A 22,154-nucleotide genomic window follows, 5' to 3' on the forward strand; every position below is an offset into this window, starting at 1 on the left:
TTATTAAACATGTCTGTAAGTAAGTTTTCTGTTGTTGCTGAGAGTGAACCAGGATGTTGTGAGGTCAACCTAATTTTCTTCATTTTAACTCTAGCATGAAGGTAAACATTCTGAGGGTACATTTGTGTTACATAGAAGGACAGCTTTCATCATGATTATTATTTCTATTTCTATATTGTTATTTCTGTATTATTTATATCATATAAACCAAATCGACAGCATTCTGTATTAGTAGTAGCTTTTTCAGCTCTTGAATGTATAAGATGCTTTCACATCTCTGTAATTCTATTACAATATTTATAAAACTGCATGCATATTCAGTAAGAAATTATAGAAACCATATAAACCAACACCCTTAATTGCACACTGTTGAACTTAGCTCCTTTTGAAGGTTTTGTGTTTTGATCAGGACTGTGGAAGTGCTTAAAAAAAGGCGATGTTTAAAAAAAAAAACAACTCTACAAATAGGGAAAGATTGAAGCTTGCTAATATGGAACCAAGTTCTAGTTGCTTAAAAAAGAAAAGTATGTAGGAAGAGCCTATAATTTTCACTACTATCTTTGGGCTTGGAAAAATGCCCAGGTTAGTGACAAAGGGAACTTTGGGGGAAGACTCTAAATCTACCAGAATGTAAGAGAGAAAATGGAAAATCAGATGGATGGCTTCATTAAAAACACAAGCCATGTAAAATCTTTGAGAGTTAAAGGAATAATAGCAGGATTTCTATTGATTTTTTTCCAAATTGAAATATTACTATGATTTAACAATTTCAATTATTTTGGAAAGAAGCAGAGATGCAGCTGTGAGCCATTCGCTACAGTTAAAGTCATGATGAATTTGCACTTGGGGCCAGGATTCACATATTCAACTTGACCCAATCTTGAAACCCAATTGTATTCTCTGATCTTAACCATTTTTCTGAGGTTCAATTTCTCTTGCACCTACGCTTTCTTTTCTTAGGTGGTGTTTTATGATGTGTAGGACACGGCTTCTCATACTTTAACGTACACATAAATTTCCTGAAGATTTTATGAACACGCAGATTCTGATCCATATGTCTGGGAGTTTACATTGTAGCAAGTTCCCCGAGATGTGGATGCTATTGGCTTGAAGCCTGTACTTAAGACTAGGAAGGGACTCTAGAACTGTGACATTCGTCTAAATGATTATCATTAGATTGATCTTCCTATCACATGATATTAATGAAAGTCTTCCTTTGCTGGAAAACCTTCAGGGATCTACTAAATCTAGTTTAAACCCCAAATCAAGTCATTCACCACCTTCCTCATTTTGAAAAAAACTTTCTAACTTTAACATTCCACCACTCCTTTCAAGAACTCTGAGTTTTAGTCGAACTAGTCAAATCTCCTTTCTCTGTTGAAGTTCTGTTTCCACCCAAGAGATGGACCTAGTAGGACTACTGGCTCTTCCCCTCCTGTTTCCCATATCTGCACACCTCCTCCCCCCCCCCCGCCCCTTCCACTCCCCACCCAAGAACAAGGGAGAAAAAAACAGAGGAAACAGTGAGCAAACCCTGAGTCGAGGGATGGGGAAAGGGTGCTATTTGGAGCTCACGTTGGGTGGTAGATCTGGCCTGGGACAGGAGGCAGCTCAGCCTGGTTGTAAAAGGCTAAAATAAAAACATTTCCCTTCATTTCCTTTGGGATTTGCAATGCCAAGCCCTGTGCCTGCAGCAATTGAAAGCTGGCTCAGGTCTCCCCGCAGCAGGACAAGCAAGGGCAGTGTAGATACCTGGTGCTTGTGGACAGCTGACCTCAGAGCTCTCCATACTTTTCCTTCCCTGAGCTTTGGGGCTGGGAAAATACAATCTTGTGTTCGAGGCCGTGAGGGATTTAACTTTGCTTTTCTAGTATCATCTTCATTAGGTTTAATTAGCAATGTTCTACTTGCTTTATAAAAAAATAAGTTGGGAAGTATGCTTTCTTTTTTGTGTTCTGGAATAATTTAAGCATAATTAGAATCATCTGGTGTTTGAAGGTTTGGTGGAATTCTCTTGTGAAGCCATCTGGGCCTGTTGCCTTTTTAAGGGGGTAGGATTTGGATAATTTTTCTTTTTCTTTTTCCTATGGAAATTAGTCTACTTAAGCCACCTCTATTTAATAGTCTCAGTTTTGATCAATTAAACTTACTGGGAAATTATGATTTCATCTTTGTATTATTTGCATAGAGTTGTATAAAATAGTCTCTTCAGTGTTTTAATTCCTTTTATTTTAGCGATTATTTCTTATTATGTATATTTATGCTTTCCCTTAATCCTTTTCATCTCTGAATAAGTTACCAAGTGATTTCTACCCCCAAGAACAAGCATTTTAACTTATTAATTCTAATATCTTGCTAATAATTAATTTCTGCTTTATTTTTACCATTTCCTTTCTTATGCTTTACAATGTTGGGTGTTTGTTTTTCCTAGGATTTCAGGTTGGGATTTTTATTCATTTATTTTTACTGTTTTATTTTAATTGATGTTAAGTGTCTAAGGTTATGAATTTCTTGAATTACAGTTTTAATTATATCCCATACATTCTTTTTATTATCATTATTTTTTTTTTAATTTTTTTTAAGATTTTATTTATTTATTTGACAGAGAGAGATCACAAGTAGATGGAGAGGCAGGCAGAGAGAGAGAGAGAGAGGGAAGAAGGCTCCCTGCTGAGCAGAGAGCCCGATGCAGGACTCGATCCCAGGACCCTGAGATCATGACCTGAGCCGAAGGCAGTGGCTTAACCCACTGAGCCACCCAGGCGCCCCTATTATCATTATTTTTAAAAGAAATTCTTAAATTTAATTTAGCATTTTCCTTTTACTAAAGAGTTGTTCAGTAGAAAGTTTTGCATTAAACCTGGAAGAGACACTTTAGATATTTTCTTGTTAATTTCTATTAATATCATGTTCTGATCAGAAAATGCTATTTGAATTATTTCTTTATTATGAAAATGAGGATTTCTATATGATATAATATATGCTCAATTTATGTGAATATTCCATATGCTTGTGAGAAGAAGGTATGTAAATTATTATTGGTGGTAAAATTCAATATAGATTCATAAGATCAACTCTATTTGTGTTGTAAGAAGTGTCTTATATCCTTCTTTGTTTTTTGTCCACTTGAGTTTCTTGATCTGGGAATGATACATTAAAGTTTTATAATATTATTTTGTTTTTGACTGTTTCTCCTGGTATTTCTTGGAGTTTCTGTTTTATAAATGTGGTGGTTATATTCATGGCTATTTGAGAATATTATCTTTGTTATGAATTATGACCTTTATTATTTCAACATGTCTTTCCTTGTTTCATTTAATGCTTTTTGTGATGATTTATAAGATGTCAACTCTGCCTTTATGTATGTATATATGTATGTATTTAAAGTAACAAATGCACATTTTTTTCCTTTTTAATTTTTTTTTTTATACCAGAAAGCAATACTCAAATAATGGAGACATATGGAAAAGACAGAGAAGCCAGCTTGAAGGGGTGGCCAGTGGTGCAATCTTAGACAGTTTGCACATCAAAATAAACAATAATAATCACAGCTTACAGATCACTAAACAACAAATGCACTTTTGATCTACAGGTAGAAACTACTCAGCAAAGGCCAGCAACCATTTCAGTTCCTACTCTGTTAGAGATTTATCCTTTACGGTCTTCAGGACCTCGGTTAACAGGTTATTTTCATTATTTCATGTCATCCACAGTATTAGAAAACAAGGCATTATAGCAGTTTAGATAGATGAACTGCTAGCAGCCAAATCCAGTCCCTTATATTCCATACTCTCCCTTTCTTTCTTTTTTAAAAAAGATTTTATTTGTTTGACAGAGAGAGAGATCACAAGCAGGCAGAGAGGCAGGCAGAGAGAGGGGGGGAAGCAGGCTCCCTGCTGAGCAGAGAGCCCAATGCGATGCGGGCTCGATCCCAAGACCCTGAGATCATGACCTGAGCCAAAGGCAGAGGCTTAACCCCAAATTAAATGGACAGAGTATTTAATTTGGTTTAAACCACCCAGGCGCCCGCCTGCCTGCCTTCCTTCCTTCCTCCCTTTCTTTCCTTCTTTTCTTCTTTCCCTCTTCCTTCCTTCCTTCCTTCCTCTCTCTTTCTTTCATTATTTTAAAGATTTTATTTTTTCATTTGAGAGCGCACGCGTGCATGAACATGAGGGAGCATGAACATGGGGAGAAGGAGCAGACTCCCAGTTGAGCAGGCAGCCTGCTGCGAGGCTCAATCCCAGGACCTGGAGATCAGACCTGAGCCACCTCTGTGCCCCCATTCTTTTTCTTCAGATCTTCTACTTTGTTGATGTAAGCTTTCAATGCATCTTCCCTGGAAGCCCCTTTCAGCTGATTCCAGGCATCCTGCTTGGTCTGACTTTGAGATCCAGCAGCCCAGGCTGCTCTGTGTTTGTGTCGCCCACAGTTGCTTGCTCTTAGTGGCTGTAGGTGAATGGCATCTCATCATCTGCTGGCTCGGTCTTGAGGTCTCAGCATCCTCAGCGCTTTGTCAGACTCAGCCTGAGCCATGCTGGCAGGGTTGCAAGAATTCCAGGGAATCCTGCATTTTTATTATTTATATTTGCCCGATAAAACTTTGTCTGTCTCTTTATTTTTAACGTTCCTTAAACCCCTTAAGGATATTGATAGTATGTAGCATAGAGTTGGGTTTCACTTTGTGAATCAATCTGAAAATCTGTTTAGTAAGTAAATTAACCTCATTTACATATATATATTTAAAGATTTTATTCATTTATTTGACAGAGATAGAAAGCACAAGCAGGGGGAGCAGCAGGCAGAGGGAGAGGGAGAAGCAGGCTCACCGAGCAGGGAGCCCTACATGGGGCTTGATCCCAGGACCCTGGGCTCATGACCCGAGCTGATCATGACCACCCAGTTGCCCCACCCTCATTTACATATATTGATATGACTCATGACTAATATGTTTGGTCACATCAGTAATCAACTCTGTTATTATTTTTTAATATTTACTGTATATATTATTATAGTTACTATGCTTCACCATGTGGTCTGCTTCCTTGCTCTTTTTTTTAGGGGTCTGGAATGGACAGAGTATTTAATTTGGCTTAAGAAAATTTGTACTTTTTCTAAAGATTACCTTTATTAACTCAGTCCCTTTATTCCTTATTTAGGTTTCTACTATTTGATTTGTCAGCTTAAGATGATATCACTATACAATATTCAGAAAATGTTTCATTTTTTCCCTTCCTTTCCCTGTTTTTCCTCCCCTTTACTTAGCTATATTTTTAAATTCTGTCAGAATATTTAACAGAATATTTAACAATTCTTTCCTCTTTTGCCCCACCTTTATTATAGTCTTAAATCTGTACTTAAATGTTAAGTACCTTCAGTGCTCACCAAAGGTTCTTTTGCTGAAGTTTTTCAATTCATATCTAGCTGGCTGAAGCTCTCCCTCTAGCAGATTCCTCGGGGAAGGCTCAATAGGACTGTATTCTCTGGATTGTTACATGTTTAAAGTTATTTTCCATCACCTTGATTCCTCATGCAAAGGCGAGGTATTTGAGAGGCTCATTGAGATTTCTGTTTGAGAACGTGTTATTCTATCGGATAGAGAAGTACAATTTCCGCTTTGTGGAGAAGCAAGGTGGTGTATCTTTTGGTTCTGATTCTCTTTGGTTTCTTCGTTTTCCTTAATTTCAACACTTCCTGCTCCCTTTACCACCTAGTCTCCGAGGGATGTCCCCACCCAGAGCCCTCCCTTTCCCCCAGAGGTCATACCTTCTCCAGTTCTCCAGGGCCCAGTGCTCTGATCTAGCAGGTCTTATCTTTGTTCCCAACATTTCTGCAGACCAGACCATGTGGAACTTTCTTCTCCTGGGCGTGATGTTATATCTTTGTGGGTTCTGTGGCTGCTATACCCCACTATCTTCTTGTTTTTGATCTGGCCTATGCCAGATTGGATGCTTATACCCTACTTACATGTAAGTTGAAATCTGTCACAATCTCTGTCTCCCAGTCATATAGTAGGCATGGTTTATGGATGGTTTTATCTGCTTCCTTTTTGGATCTGTGAGGTTTTCGAGAAGATGAGCAGAGATTTGAATTTAAGCAGTCGCCATCATTCGATGGGAACTACTATAATATTTATGGTAAAATAATCATGTTTAAATTTTATTACTTGCTAACTCAGTGGCTTAATTGTTGCCAGTCTACCAGTGATATATTATGGAGATTAAATACAGAAATTGTTTCATGCATTTGGGTACAATTCTGAGAGACTGAGTGAGGTGAGCACGTATCAAGATAGACAACATGGTAGAGGTCATTTTTTCCCTAATAATGCATGAGGCTAGATGAAACTTTTAGGTAAAGAAAACAATAAGCCATGCATTGTATTTTCTTTGATTAAAAAATTATATATACTAAAGCTTTCTAATTCTAGCTACTTGGAAGATGTCATGTAAGGAAAAAAAAAAAAAACTTAAAAAATCCATGGAATCTTGCCAATGGTTTTGATCAGAGAATGTTGGCAGACTAAATGAAGTAGCTGATAAAGTAAATGTTGCCAAATATTTTCAGTGTTTATAGTAGATGGTTTCTTAAACCTAGTTGTGTAGTTCTGTAAGGACACAAAAATAAGGTAAATCAGAAAAGAGAAATCACTACCATTTTCAGGGATGGGACTGAGAGCAGCTCCCATCTTTCTCTAGAGCAGTCTTTATGGAATGGCACGTAACTGTGCCGTCCAGTGATGGCTACCAGCCACATGTGGTGAATGGACTGAGGAACTCCATTTTTACTTGCCTATTTTAATCACTTCATGTAGCCACTTATGGTTCATGGTTCCTATATTGGACACTGCAGGTGTCCAAAGAGACATTCATGAGGTCAGGCTTGAAGTTATCTTATCTGGGGGAGAGAGAAAGAACAGAAGAGAAATTTGGGTGGCATGAGGAAGTAAGGATTATCTGTCTGTTATCTATCTATCTGTTTATCTATCATCTGTCTATTTATCTATGTATTTATCTATCTATCCATCCATCTGTCTGAGAAAGAGCAAGCAACTACTTCATGAGGAGAAAAAGAGGAAATACTCTTTTCTACTCATAGGTGAGCTCAAGACTACTTGTAAAGTTTTGAGTCTTTTCAGTTGTTGCCTCTGCTGCTTTGTATCAGATTATGAAACCCACTTTTATGTTTAACTCTTTGCACTCTTTCATATTAATAAAATCCATACATAGACTACCACTTGGTGAGTTGAATATTTTGAACCTAAGGAACACATATATATTCACATTAAACACACTCCAAACCCATTCCTCATACTTGTCCCACTGTTAAGCCAAGAGCTAAATAGAAATTTATTAACCCAGACCTGTAGTTTACTGGTTCGTTGGACGGTTAAAGCCTAGGTTTCTTGGATTCAGGACTCAGGCTGCCCAAGTTTCAATTCTGGATCTCCCATTTATTATATGTGTGACTCTTGGAGATATATTTAACTTTTGCATTGGTTTTTCCATGGGGCTGTTATGAAGGTTAAATGAACTCATAGTTGTAAAATATGTATAATAATGCTTTACACTTCTTATTGGACAAGTTAAAATTTAAGTAAAGATTAGATGTTACCAGTATTAATGACATTTTCTCATTCAATTTACTCATTCATCAGAGCTCCTTCAAATATCTGTCACGTGGTAGATATCAGAATCTCCATCAGGTGATTGGCCAGCTTGGTACTGATTTAGTAGGTTTCATACCTGATGGGCTCCACGTTCAGGGTCTCAAGGTGGTAGCACAAGCTCACTGTTCTCTACTGCTAGGCAAAGCGAGAGCGGAAGAAAGGTTGAGGCTTTTAGTGAGACAAGTTTGAAATAACTGCAAATAGGAAAAAACATGTTGTCTGATTTTGCCACGAAATACCTTACAGTTTAGCAATTCTGGGACAGATCTGTTTGCAAAATGTGAGTAGGTACCTAGGGTAGGCTGATAGCATACTCAATATTCTGTTGCTAAGGTTCTAAGCCTATTCGTGGTATTCTATTTTTAGAGTGTACAAGAATGAATCAGAGGACTATGATTAATTATTAATGATTGTGAAATAACACTGTTGGATGAAAGAATGTAGAAAGTTTTAATAACAGCTGCTTTGAGGATTACTTTTAACAAATACATAAAAGGATTTTTGAAGTTATATTTTACCTCTTTGGAACATTGCTTGTTTTGAAGTAATTTTCTCTTTAAATGTCTATGGTATAATCCCATCTTAAAAAGAAAAGACCATGGCAATGAGAGGCTCCAAAAGGATTAATTATAGCTCTTTATTTATTAGCATGCAAACTAAATTTATAAAATTTGTGAATGTCTAACAGCCTGTCATATTGAAAGAAAAATCTTTTTTTTTCAGTGTGGTATCTCTTTTAGTGTCTATAATAATTAATGATATTGATCGGGTGCCTGTGTGGCTCAGTTGTTAAACATCAAGCGTCTGCTTTCCACTTGGGTCGTGATCCCGGGGTCCTGGGATCGAGCCCCACATTGGGCTCTCTGCTCAGCGGGGAGCCTGCTTCTCCCTCTCTCACTCCCCCTTCTTGTGTTCCCTCTCTCGCTATCTCTCTCTGTCATAAATAAACAGAATCTTAAAAAAATAGTAATAATTAATGGTAGTGATCATTTACTTCCAGGCTCTGTTCTCAATGGGTTACATAGGTAAGAAAACTCAAGGGTTAAAAAAGTTAACCCTTTAAGTTAAGAAAAAAGTTAAAGAAAAGTTAAGAAAAGTTAAATACCTGGTCAGGGTCACACAGGTAGGAAAGATGGTATTGATCCTGAGCCATCTGACTCAAGAGCCTGCACTCTTGGCACTGATTTCTTTTCTAGTTCACATAAGGGACCCACCATACATCACTGAAAAAGGCCATGGGAAGATTTTTTCTTGTATGGATTTCATTCTTCCATATCCTACTGCAACCATTTGTTTGTTTATCAGACACTGAATGCATACTAAGCCAGTGATGGGTATGCTTTGTTGAGCATTTGTTGGCTAATGGTTTGAATGTATCATCTTATTTAACCCCCATAGCTACCCCATGACTAGCTTAGAGCCCTTAAATGGGAGTGTGTTGCAGGGAGCACAGAGGCAGGGGTCGAGTGCAAGTCCTCTGACTCCAGGGCTAATGCTCTTCGACACATTACAGACAGTGGATTGTGCTTAGTTCTGTAGAATATGAATGGTGCATAATCACAAGCCCTTCCTTGGAGGAACTTGCAATGCAGTTTTGCTGGTAAATAGGCATGCAAATAACTATGGGGAGAGTTATGAAGGATGCAGATACTCTCCAAAGCTCATCAGACACAGCAATCACTTTTGACAAAACAGGAAAGACTACATAGAAAAGGTGTCTGAGCTGATTAAATAAGGAAAGTGAAATGTGGAAAGGGAGACATTTAGGAGATCAAGTTCAGATAGAGACAACTAGCAGTAGGCATTTGTAGTGATGTTGAAACAAGAAAAATCAGTTTTGGTATTAATAGGCCTGGTTCCATCTTTAAAACACAGCACAAGGATTTGCTTTCCAAAGTTGATTTACACTCTCCTTCACTTATTTAATAAGTATATATTGAATATCTATTGGGTACAGGACATTACTGATGCCAGCATGGAAGAGGGCCATTGGTCTAAGAGACAAAGTATTTCCTGCTCTCTTGGGGCTTATGGTTTAGTGGGGGAAAGGCTGACAATAGGAAAAAAAAAAATAGCCAGGCAAGGTGCAAAGCCTGTGTAATGGCGATAGTGCTCCCATTGGACTCCAAGCAGGGGAATGGGGACTCAGAGGCAGGGGTATACCAGGCAGATTTGCTACTTCAAATAGGGCAATGAGAGAAGGTCTCACCAAAGAGAAGGCGTATGGTAAGAACCTACCTGAAGGAGGTGAAAAAGTGGATGTAAAGACCACATTTTAGGACATGTCGCTTTAAAGAACTTCGTACCCCAGGACAGGTGCCAGATAGCTTGCTTTTACTTACCAGGCCTCCCCCTCTTTCCTCCTCCCCCAGGATCTACTCTCTATATGCATCTCTGCCCTTTTTGTTGTGCAAGGATAGGCTGTGAGGAGGGATCACCGAGCAACTTTACACTTTGGCTTACAGTTAGGTTCAGCTCCTCAGAGGTCTGGCATGAGGTCAGGGTGAGAAGAGAGTGAGGCCCAGATATTTATTCCCTCCATCTGTATCCCAGTGGAGCCCTGAGTAATATGGGGCTGAAGGGAATCAGCTTTAGACTGTTTTAGGAAGGAAAAATGTGAAGCAATAAAAGATTCAATGATTTGACCATGGTATAACAGGAGTAGTGTTAAGTGGGATAAGAATGGAAACTGCAAGTATCTAACCTTTTGCCTGTCGAAGTTAGCCCATGGAGAGGAGGTATTTCTCTTTATAGACCCTTTTAAGCACTGATGACATTTACTGACCCTATAATTAAAAGAATACAGGTGCACATGTGTGCATAGGGACACACACATACCCCATTGCTTGCAGTTTCCAGGGGTTAACAAATTCTTTGAAGCTCTTTTACAGATTCCTAGATTCCATAAGACCCTTGGCTCCATGGAAATGAGAGAGACCTCCTATCTTTGGGTGATCTGGTACATAGGTATCTCTTGGCAGTTAACATTAATTTTGTGGTTTCAGTGAAAGAAGTGAAATAAATATTTTCCACTGTACATTTTGAGACTAAATGAGGCTTTAACAATGAGTTCCATAACCAGTCATGCAAGAAAGTCATGCACTGTCAAGAAGCATTTTCAAGGGGTGCCTGGGTGGCTCAGTCGTTGATCATCTGCCATTGGCTCAGGTCATGATCCCAGGGTCCTGGGATTGAGCCCCATGTCGGGTTCCCTCCTGGGCGGGAAGCCCATTTCTCCCTCTCCCACTGCCCCTGCTTGTGTTCCCTCTCTTGCTGTGTCTCTTTCTGTCAAATAAAATCTTTAAAAAAATTTTTTTTCAAAATTAATGCTCTATTAAGATTATATCTTTATTAGGAGCTATAATCTTTTATTCAAAGATATAGTGTGTTTCTAAATAAAATAGTCCACGTGGACCTATAATGGCACATAGGAAATTTTGAGGCAGATAAATTGTTACCTGTTGTCGGATAGAAATAGCTTGAAATATTACTCTGATACACTAGCTTGATAAAAAATTACAAAACAATTGAAATTGCCCCCTCCTGTAGGGTGACCTGAGTTCCTTGAGACTAGCAGTGCCTTCATCCTTGTCTCTGAATTCCTAGTGCTGTGCACAGCACCAACCACAACGTGGGATCCCATCAGAAATTGACAGCTGTGAATTATTTCTATTCAGAAGAAAATTGTATATTATTTATTGGTGATAAGTGGATGTGAATGGCTCATTTTTCTCTATTTAACAACATCTAGAGGAGGCTTTAATTCAGGATATTATAAGAATAATGAAAGAATTTGTTGAGATGGACTGAACCACACTTGTGAGAACTTCAGGTATTTTCTTTCTTTCTTTTTTTTTAAATTTTATTTATTTGACAGAGAGAGATCACAGTAGACAGAGGCAGGCAGAGAGAGAGAGGGAAGCAGGCTCCCTGCTGAGCAGAGAGCCCCATGTGGGACTCGATTCCAGAACCCTGAGATCATGACCTGAGCCGAAGGCAGCGGCTTAACCCACTAAGCCGCCCAGGCGCCCTGAACTTCAGGTATTTTCTACACAGTTAACTTAGGCACACACATGCACACGGTAAAAAACACTATGACTCTTTCTATAAAAATCTTAAGCAGTATTTATAATCCACTAAGTGTGTGGCAATTTGTGATAGCAATAAGAGGAAACTAGTATGTTTACCTAGAAATAACCATGAAAAGAATTATCAGAGCCATTTAAAAAGTAATACAAATATATTCACATAATTTTGCATTTGTTCCTTGACCTCTTTTAAAAACTGTGTGTGGAATTGATACAGAAGAAGGGAGATAAAACAGTTTGTGGTAAATAATTGTCTCATGTGCCCACATTTCTCTGACCTCTGATTCTACTGGCCCATCACCTTCCCTGATTCTGCCCCTCCTGCCTTGCTCTTAGAAGGGTCCTTTTGAATATGTTGAAACCACTAGAATAATCTCTTCATTTAAAAAAATTTTTTTTAAAGATTTTATTTATTTATCAGAGAGAGATCAGCAGAAGCAGGAGGAGTACCAGAGGGAAAGGAGAAGCAGGCTCCCCGCTGAGCAGAGAGCCCGATGTGGGCTCAAACGTAGGACCCTGGGATTATGACCTGAGCCGAAGGCTTAACCGATTGAGCCACCCAGGCATCCCTCATTTCAAAATTTTAAATTTAATCACATCTGCAAAGTCCCTTTTATCACGTAAGGTAACATAGTCACAGATATCAGGAATTAGGATGTGGGCATCTTCAGAAGGCCACCATTGTGCCTACAACTCTAGAAGAATGACCTCCCTCCTTCAGGTGCTATCGCTCTTTGAGTCAGGACCTTAATTTCTAACCACATAATTACTAATCTTAGTTTTTGTTTACATATTTATTAGTGAATAGGTGAATAGGGCTTAGTTCTGTGTATTTATTCAAGAGTCCATTCCTCATGTAATCAATAAACTGAGTCTTATGTGTATGTTTTATTTTAAAGTGTTGCTTCTTTTCAAGAAATTCAGTAAAATGTGAGCTGATTATTTAACACAGAAATTGTTCTAAGTTGCAAGGGTAAAATAATTGTTATTGTCACTAGAGTCATTATTTGCCATTTAACAATAAGGGTGTTGAATTGTTTTTCTTTATGGGAATAGTTTGATGCTTAGAGTCTGATCTAAAAGCAGATTTTTCATATTAGGTGGTACCATGAGGCTATCTATGTAATCATTCGTCATCAAACATTGCCTCAAATTGCAAGCAGTTGAAGAATATTATAGTTAAATCACTTCATATTCTAAATGTGGTAGTCGGCTTTCCCTAGGAAGGACGATGTGGCTCAGAGAGAATGAAATCACCACTCAGCACTTTTTTCCTTCCATAATAAATGCAAAGAAAGGACTATGAATTGTAAGATCATCACTCTGTGGTAGCTATCTCTATAATCTTAAAATGCCTATTCACCCATAATCAGCCTCATTCTCAAAAAAAGGATTTATAGAATGTTATACCAGAGGAAAAATGGGAGATTATTTGATCTATTTCCTTTTGTGTACATGTGAAGACCCTGTGACCCAAAGGGGAAGTTACTTGCTCAAAGTTAAGCAATTAGTTAAGGCACAAGACTCAACTTATTTTTCTGACTTTCTGAAGTGGCTTCTTTTGACTGTATTTCCATTGAGAATATGCTTTGAACATTTGTGTGCAAGTGGGACTATAAGTTTAAGCATGATGCCATAACAGAAGTGATTTCTTGAAGACCTTTTGTCTCGTTTCCTTTTTTATTTTCTGTATGTCTGTTGCAAAATATTACATATATCTGTAATGTGTGAGTGTGTGTGCGTGTGTTTGTGTGTGTGTAATGCGAAAGGTACTCTGCTAATTTCTCTTAGATATAACCACCGACGGTGCCTGTCTGTGAAGGCTTGGGTAAACTGTGCTGAAAGTTGTGGAACAGAAAGTGGTCCAACGCAAGGTGACTGGTTTGGAGGTTAACAAAAGAGTTTAAACCCAGGTTGTGGGAATTTCCAACCACAGACTCTGTGAGACCGATATCATCTGTATCCCTCCTCTCCTAGGCAACAGTAGAACCCTTCCTCCTCTGATCAAAGACCAACCTCTCCTGTATTCTCAATGCCACACATTCTCACTTCCTCAAGAATCTTACATTTTGGATCTTTTCTCTATCCTCTGTCATTGCTTCCTCCACCATTTTTGGCACCTTCCTCTCAATATTCTCAAATTATCCCATCTTAAAAAGAAAATTTCCTCTCACCTCTAGCCCTGCCTCTTTTTTTCTTTACTACTAAACTGCTCCAAAGAAATATCTAGGCTGACTTAGGCTAACTGCTTATATCTCCTCAACCATATAAAATTGAACACATAATTTTTCATTTTAAAATTTCTCAATAGATTAGCAAATAACTCTAGGCTGGTTTTCATTCTGTCATCTTCCACACAACTCTTCTTGCTAAGGTCACCCTGCTCTCCAAATCGATGGGTCAGATCATTTTCTGTCTGGATTTGCTTGACCTCAGAACAACTTTCAGCATGGTTTCCTATTCATCCCATCTTGGGAAGTTTTCTTCTTCTGGCTTCTATAACACCATAGTCTCCCTACTTTTCTCATTCTTGAATTCTAGTCCTTTTTTTTTTTTTTTTCAATCTACCTTGTTTTGCTGTGCAGTCATATTCTTTCCAATCTGCCATCTCCACAGCAATGGGTCTCAAATTTTTACCTCTAGTCAGACCCATTTGCTTGAGACATGCAGAGCCATTTGCCTAAGCAACAGATCCACTTGAGCATCTCAGGGGACTTCAAACATATGTTGAAAACAGAACTCGTGACCTCTTCCTGAAAATGTTTCCTCCCAAGTATGTCCGTATACTAAGCCACCATCTGCCCGTATTTTCAGGGTAGAAACCTGGGTGATTGCAGGTCTTTCTTTACTCCTCTACCCCCTGACATCCAGTCAGTCACTGAGCAAGCCGATTCTGCTTCCTAAATACCTCAAACGTTCCACCTTACTTCCATTTCTGCAGCTGCCCCTTTAGTTTAAGAAACTTTCATCTCTCAGGGTGCCTGACTGAGTCAGTAGGTGGAGTATGCAATTCTTGATCTGAGGGTCATGAGTTCGAACCCCACGTTAGGCATAGAGATAACTTAAAAAAAAAAAAAAAGAAAGGTAAGGAAAAAGAAACCTTCATCTCTCATTTGAGCTCTTGCACTTGCCTCCTACTGATCTGCTAACTAAACCACCTCTCTTACACCTATAATCCAGTTTCCATAGAACAGTTGGAATGTTACCATAAAAGTCCATGACAAGCACCAATAATTCAGAGAAATTGGATCTAATGCAATTTCTGCTTGGTTGCTATTCTCTATCCTTCCCCCACTCCCAAACGGGAGGCTGAAGATCTCATCTTTTGGTGGAGGGACCCAAAGAAAGGGAGGTAATGCCCATTGAGGAAATATCAGGAGCTCATGTCTTGGGAAGTGGTTGAGAACTTCCACTCCTCCAGTTTTCTTCCAGTTCAGCCGAACCTACGTGGTGTCAGCAAAACATGAGATTCTTGACATAACAGCTACTGTCTTGGAAATCCCAGCTGTAGCACTCTGCAGAATCATTCCAACCAATATTTAACCTAGACTTAGTTGCCACAAGGTGGTGCTGAGTGAGGCTGGGACCCAGGCCCCGACTTGGAGAAATTTGGACAGCACTTCCGGACTCCCACTACTGTCCTAGTAGGCTCAATCAGGTCACTTCATTGACCTAATTGTAACAAAACAACACATTTTTGTAGCAGTGAAAATTCTGGACCACACTTACGGTGTTATGGAAGGGTTTTAATGTACTTTATAAGCTCAAATCAGAATGGGTCACTTCCCTGGTTAAACCTCTTCCACAGCTTTCTTTGCTCTTAGGATAAAATCTAATCACATGTGCTGTAAGACCCAATTTCAATCTCAAATTTCAAATCTCAAATGAGGAACAGTCAGTTGGCATGAATGTATGATTCACCTGCTAAAAAAAGCTACCAATATGCCAAAGGGGGATTAAAAAAACCTTCAACCAGCTCTCCACTTTGGATACTTGATCGTCTTGCCCTCCTCTCTCCCCTGCACATGTTGCAATTATGTGAAGACGTCAAGCTCCTTCCTACCTCAGAGGTTAAGAACAGACCGTTCAGGCCGGAATCCTTTCCTTCTTCTTTTTACTTGATTCACAATTTCTTATCTTATAAAGATTAGCTTAAAAATCACATCATGATAACCTATCTCTTTTATATCTTGAATTAGATTCCATCTCCCTGTTATAGCATACCCATCCTCTTAGCCTTTTTTTTCCCCCAAAACTTTGATGGTCTATTATCTTTTTTTCCTGATACGTTTATCAGTCCATCCATTCATCTAAAAATCTTTACTAAGCATCTACTTTTCATCAGGAATCTCCAGCCAGTGCTAAGCAGGCCTGTGGCAGGGTTCCTAGCATTGACAGGTTGAAAAGGAACACAGAGGGAAGGGGAAAGGGATTCAAAAATAGCTTTCGAGCATTAACCCTGGAAAGATAAGGAAACCTAAGTATAGGAAAATCAGTATGGAAGAAAGTTTGGGGGAGAAGAAATTATTTTAATTTAAGATGGGTGAAACATTGAAAGGTTAGTTTCTAGTATATAAGAGAAGCTAGGGAACCATTTGCAAACCATCTGCCAAGGAATGATTATGTGAAGGGTTGGGAATACTTGTAATCTCTAAGGCACAGGATAGAAATAAAGAGGAGAGGATTGGCATATTTGAAGGGCACTCTAGAAAAGTCAGCCCCAAAATAGAACTTTTCTTTCACATTTTGTATGGAATACAACTTACCAAATATAGCTTATTTTAGAAGGAAATACATATAGTTAGCTTTACTAAGATAAGAAAGCTAGATGAAGTCCTTGATGTATACCATTCCATTAGCAAGGAATGGTGTAGCATGCCTAAGGTGGAAAAAAAAAATTGAAGTTTAGTTCTTGGCTGTGCACTAATTGTTCTGTAATTGTATAAGTTGGAGCCTTAATTAGCCAATTAAATCCTCCTTTCTTCTTCATATTATTTAAATATATATCTTGAGCTGTCTTCAGATATTGGAAAAATTCTCCTCTCTTTGAAACGAGCCCTGAAAATATTAGTCAGTAGAAACCCATCCGCACAGTGATTGAGTCACAACAAATCCAGATTCCTGGAATCCGCGAGAAAGGCTTGTGTTTGTCACGTGATCTCTCCTTTCTTGAAGTTCTACGGCTTGGCAGGTTTGTTCTGAGGCAAGGTTTGCTGTGCTGCTGTGTTCTGTCAATTCACATGGGGGCAGCAGAGAGGCAGAGTAGACGCCGGGCTCCAAAGAGCCCATGAGAGAAACCTGCAGCTCTAATTCTGGGCGTAGTGTTTTCAGAAACACTCCTTCAGAAATTAAACGTTTTCTCTATTGAAACAATCATAGCCAATTGGCGTGCCTATTTTCCTCCTTTGAAAGAATAATAAGATCCGCGTCTCGGAGTAGGTAAGTACACGTGAATACAGACATTGGCAAGGGTAGTGCCTGGATGGCTCAGAATCCATTTCCTGATTTTTCTTGAGTGTTTACAATTTGACAAAAGATTTACGAGTGAATACCCTGTTCTGGTGCCCTGTAGCCTTAAGAATAATTATGTTGAGTGCATTCCAAGCCCTGTCCCCTGTTTGGAAACATGTGGGTGTACATTTCGATGAAATGTAATTTGAATAAGAGACTGGTGAAATATGACAGCTTTTGTACTAGATTTGTGAGCTGTTTTGGGTTGTAGGCTAGGTTGCAAAAAGAAGTTATTAAGTCAATCTGACTTGTAGCTAAAAACTTACAAATCCTGAGCTATAAGGAGAGAGGGTAACGTACCCCCCTGGCTTCGGGATCCATATCTCCAGTTGCCTTTGTTCTGTCTGCCTGATTTCTTCCCTACCTCCACTCCACCTCACTTTCCAGCCCCTCTCACCTTTTTGCCCCACTAGGCTCTGCAGGCTTTTTAGGTCTCACAGTGGAGGTATCATCTCCAGGCACCCTGCCCACAACCGCTTCTCCTGTTTCCTCCCGTGGAGTCCTAGAAGCTCCCACGGGAACTATGTCTTGCTCCTAATTTTATCTCCAGCATACAGCACTGTATGCTTATTAGGGCCCAATTAAAAAAAGTACTTAAAATCTTTATCAAGGAGGTGGGAGTGAAGGGTAGAAGGAGCAGAGGACTAGTCACACTGCGAACAAGAGGTTAAAAGAAGCTTGGCTACCCTGTGTCTGGTAGGGTGGGGCTGGTGGGTGTAACACTCTGAGGCCAGTGCAAAGATTAAATCGAGTTCATTCAGTTCTTTTCAGCAAACATCTGGCGGTGAGGTAAGACCAGCTAGACCTGAGGCCTATAGTTAGTCAGGTAGTTAGTCATATGCCTCAATCCCGACGAGAGCCAGGGGCTTACATGTCTGCGAAGATGCTTTGTGCAGTGCTAAGCACAGAAGCATGAGCACTGTGTGACCTGCTTACAAACAAAAGAAGCCGCTTAGACCTTGTAGTGATCTTAGCAAAACTCTTCTCCCGTAGCTTTCTGGTTGTTAAGGTGGTTCTCTCAAGGGCACCAGTCTGTGCTAGAGGTCATTGCAGTGCAGTGGGGAGAGAGAGGGAGCTCTTTCTGGAGAGGACTCAGCTCGCCTTCTCAGCATCTTGTTGCTAGGCAATGGCTCCTTCAGTGAAAGCTCATCTCCCTCTCGAAAGATGGAGTAGGTCTTGTTGAGGGAAAGGCAGTTTGTATAAACTGGACCGTATGCAAACAGTATTTTGCTCTAATCTTCAAAATTGCCTCATTCTATAAGGAAGACAAATAATTCCTACTTAAAATCCTGTTACTTGGCAACCAGATACTATACCTCCTCTCTCTTTGTTACAAAGCAATCTACAATCTACTTCCTCTTTAATCTTGTTGATTTATTTTTACCTTTCCACCCATATGCCTTTCCAAATTGATTTAATGAGATTCAGTAAGGCATTGTTTTGTGGTAGTATTTCCCTAGATTGCTGAATTAATTTCCATTTGAAAAATTACTTTGGATTGGCAGCTCCTGCGGCATCTGGCTTAGTGCTCTTAGTGCATATTCCATAAAGATAAAATACAATGGGTTGTCAATTTGACGGGTCAATATGGAAAGAATATATATTTTTTAGAGGAAGTGTAGACACGTTGGTGTTGTTTGTATATATCTGAAAATCCTACACATCGTTTGCTAGACTCTAAAATTTAAAAAAAATCAATATAGAATAATTATCTATTTCAAAGCTGCAAAATATCCATCAGACTCTAAAAGCCTTTTATATTAACCTTTCAATATTTTCAATTGTTGGTCAATTTAGAGAGCAAAATTTGCAGTTTGCTTTAATCTTCTCTCATAATAATGTAAAAAACTTTTAGAAATTAGTGGCCAAATTAACATAACCACATAATGTTAGTCTTTTTTTTTTATTCTGGAAGATTTCTGAATTTATAAATAGGGAAGTTTTAACTTAAAACCATGGAGTGTTAAAATTTTCTTCTGATATTGTATCATTTGGATAGTAGATTCTTGTGTTTATTACAAAGATTTTTATATCTCACCCTGGAGATTTGACACATGATTGCCACCCAACACTAATAATTCTGATAAGAAGTTTGGAAAACTTGCATACTGAGTGAGTTGAGTGAAGTTGAAAGGATTTCCTGTGACATTTGACTTTTTAATTTTCTTTCTCTCTCTCCTTCATCTGTCAGCTCTCTCACATTTGTTGATTTTCTTTCTCTGTTAGTTAGCATTTTGGGGTCATGATAAAACTCCAGTTGAACCAATTTAAGCAAAAAAAAAAAAAAAAAAAGTTTGTTCATGGTAGACCCAAATAACCCCAAACCAAGGTCTGCAGTGCATCAGGACTCTTTTTCTCCCTCTCATTTCTGCTTCTGTGATCATGCTTCATCCTCTTGAACTATCTTTATGTCTGTGACTTGTACCCATGACTCTCAGTATTTTCCTGGACCATCTCTTCCTAGTTTAAACAGAAAGGAAAGTCTTCTAATTTACTAATATTTATATCCTAGGAGAGGTAATCTTAGGCCACATACATACTAAAAAACCAAATCCTGTGGCCATGAAAACAAAGAAATGAAAGAAAGCAGTTCTGGAACAGTGGAGGCATGTGGTGGTGCAGTTGATTTCAAGGAGGGGAGTACTAAGCAAATAAAACTAAATGTAACCACTAGTTGGTACATTTGCTATGTACTTTGAGAAAAAAGGTGGGTTAGACATACTCCCATCTTATAAAGAGCTGAATATCTCATAACTCATAATATCTCAATATAAATAACACAGATTTATAAACTGACACCTTTAATACAGTGTACTTGTGCAACAGTAGAAGTTTTCATGTAGTTATCTGGGATCTTAGAGAAGATGAACCAACTTTCCTAGGAATTGGGAGATAGGAAGTGAGAGGAAGTGCACATGGAGGGAAGGACAGGAGTTGCCAAGAAGCCTTTGTAGTGATACTTCTGTTTACACTGAATCTTTTTTTTTTTTTTAATAAATGCTATGTTTACATGGAATCTTGAAGAATATATAGGAAAATGCCAGGTCAACAGAGGAGCAGGACATTTAGGCAAATGGAGCAGCAAAGACAAAAAGAGCAAGCATGGTATGTTTGTGAAATGTTAGGGGTTCGGTCAGGCAAAGAGTAAATGCTGGGGCTTGCTGGGAAGTGTTTGCAAAGAGAAACAGGGGTGGTGCCATGAAGGGCCTTTTGGGCCATATAAAGAGTTATAATTTATCTTGCTTGTGGAAAGATCCTGAGAGATTTTAAGTCTAATGTAAAAAATCTGGTTGGGCATGGGCATTGGTGTTGGTAAGAAAACATTATTATAGATCAATATTTAAAATGAAAATGGAAAATACACTGGAGTCTACCTTTTTTTTTTTTTAAGATTTTATTTACTTATTTGACAGAGATCACAAGTAGGCGGAGAGGCAGGCAGAGAGAGAGAGAGGAGGAAGAGGAGGAAGCAGGCTCCCTGCTAAGCAGAGAGCCCGTTGTGGGACTCGATCCCAGGACCCTGGGATCATGACCTGAGCCGAAGGCAGAGACTTTAAGCCCCTGAGCCACCTAGGCACCCCTGCAGTCTACCTTTTAAATCTGCCTGGGGAATCACCTGGAAGTGGACCCCACAGTCCGAACTCCGTAATGATTATTAGTTTAAACTAGTACTATCAGTTTTTTCAAGATGCTACACACAGAGAAAATGCTAATATTTATATAGCAAACTGGGAGAGCCTGGGCAGGGTATTGATAGCCAGAGTTCACCAGCCCAGGAGTCCTGGCTTCTCAGGGCCCCATCTGGAGTCATGAGGGGTAAAGAGATGGATCTCTTCCCTGACTATAACCCATTTGCTTCACACTAGTTGAGAAACTCTAGTGTACAGATGTGAATTAGAGTAAGGACATGCTATCTACAGAATAACAATCATCTGTTTTGATACAGAGTACAAATAATTTTAAGAGTTGTTGATGGTGGGGTGCCTGGGTGGCTCAGTGGGTTAAGTCTCTGCCTTTAGATCATGTCATGATCTCAGGGTCCTGGGATCAAGCCCCACATCAGGTTCTCTGCTCAGCAGGGAGCCTGCTTCCTCTTCTCACTCTCTCTGCCTACCTCTGTCTACTTGTGATCTCTGTCAAATAAATAAATAAAATCTTAAAAAAAATTTTTAAAGAAAAAAAGTTGTTGATGGCAGTGAATTAAGATGGGGAATGTTTCACCCCTTGAAGATCTTTCAAGATTTCACATTATGAGCTTCCTAACCAATAGGAAATTTTTATAGACAAAAACTGACATGTAGGTGAAATGTGTTTTAAAATGTGCATGTTTTATTACTACTCAGGTATGGCCAGGCCAATAGTTCAGGAGACTATTGTCATTGAAAGGATAATTGCTGGGTTTCCAAGAGGAGAGGGCATATGGGAAAGCCCCGGGGTCAGTCAAGAGGCAGAGGGACAGGGGAAAATGGGGTCATGAGCCATTCTTAGGTTTTGGGGGAGGGTTAGGTGAGGCAGGGTAAGCCAGCTTAGGATGGGTTAGTTTGAATGATTTCAGCAGGCTCTGATGTAGTGGATGTTCCTGCGTTGGGGGTGGGTGTGGTAGTGGCCCAGAATGGGAAAGCCAACAGAGGAGGTAGTTGGCGGGGGGGGGGGGGGGGGGGGGGGGGGGGGGGCCAGGGGCTGGGGGGGATGGACTGTAGATGTGTTGGTTTGCATATGGAAGGCTTGTCCCAGGCAAATTATTTGCTTATCTCTAGGAATTAGCTAACCCTCAAAGATCAGTTCCTTCAGTGTCAGCAAAATGTGTCAAAGCATTAAAAATTCAGAAAATAAATATCCAGAGAATAATACAAAATAACACAAAAATGTAATACTCTTGTGCTATCTTC

The 22,154-nt window shown here is 39.2% G+C and overlaps 1 pseudogene; it reads right to left on the minus strand.

Moving 5' to 3' along the window:
* Positions 1-4,254: 4,254 nt before the first annotated feature.
* On the minus strand, positions 4,255-4,533 carry LOC125095546 (acyl-CoA-binding protein-like; annotated as a pseudogene).
* Between the last annotated feature and the right edge of the window lie 17,621 nt (positions 4,534-22,154).

This window comes from Lutra lutra, chromosome 3 (assembly GCF_902655055.1).
Source record: "Lutra lutra chromosome 3, mLutLut1.2, whole genome shotgun sequence".
NCBI classification, from domain to species: domain Eukaryota; kingdom Metazoa; phylum Chordata; class Mammalia; order Carnivora; family Mustelidae; genus Lutra; species Lutra lutra.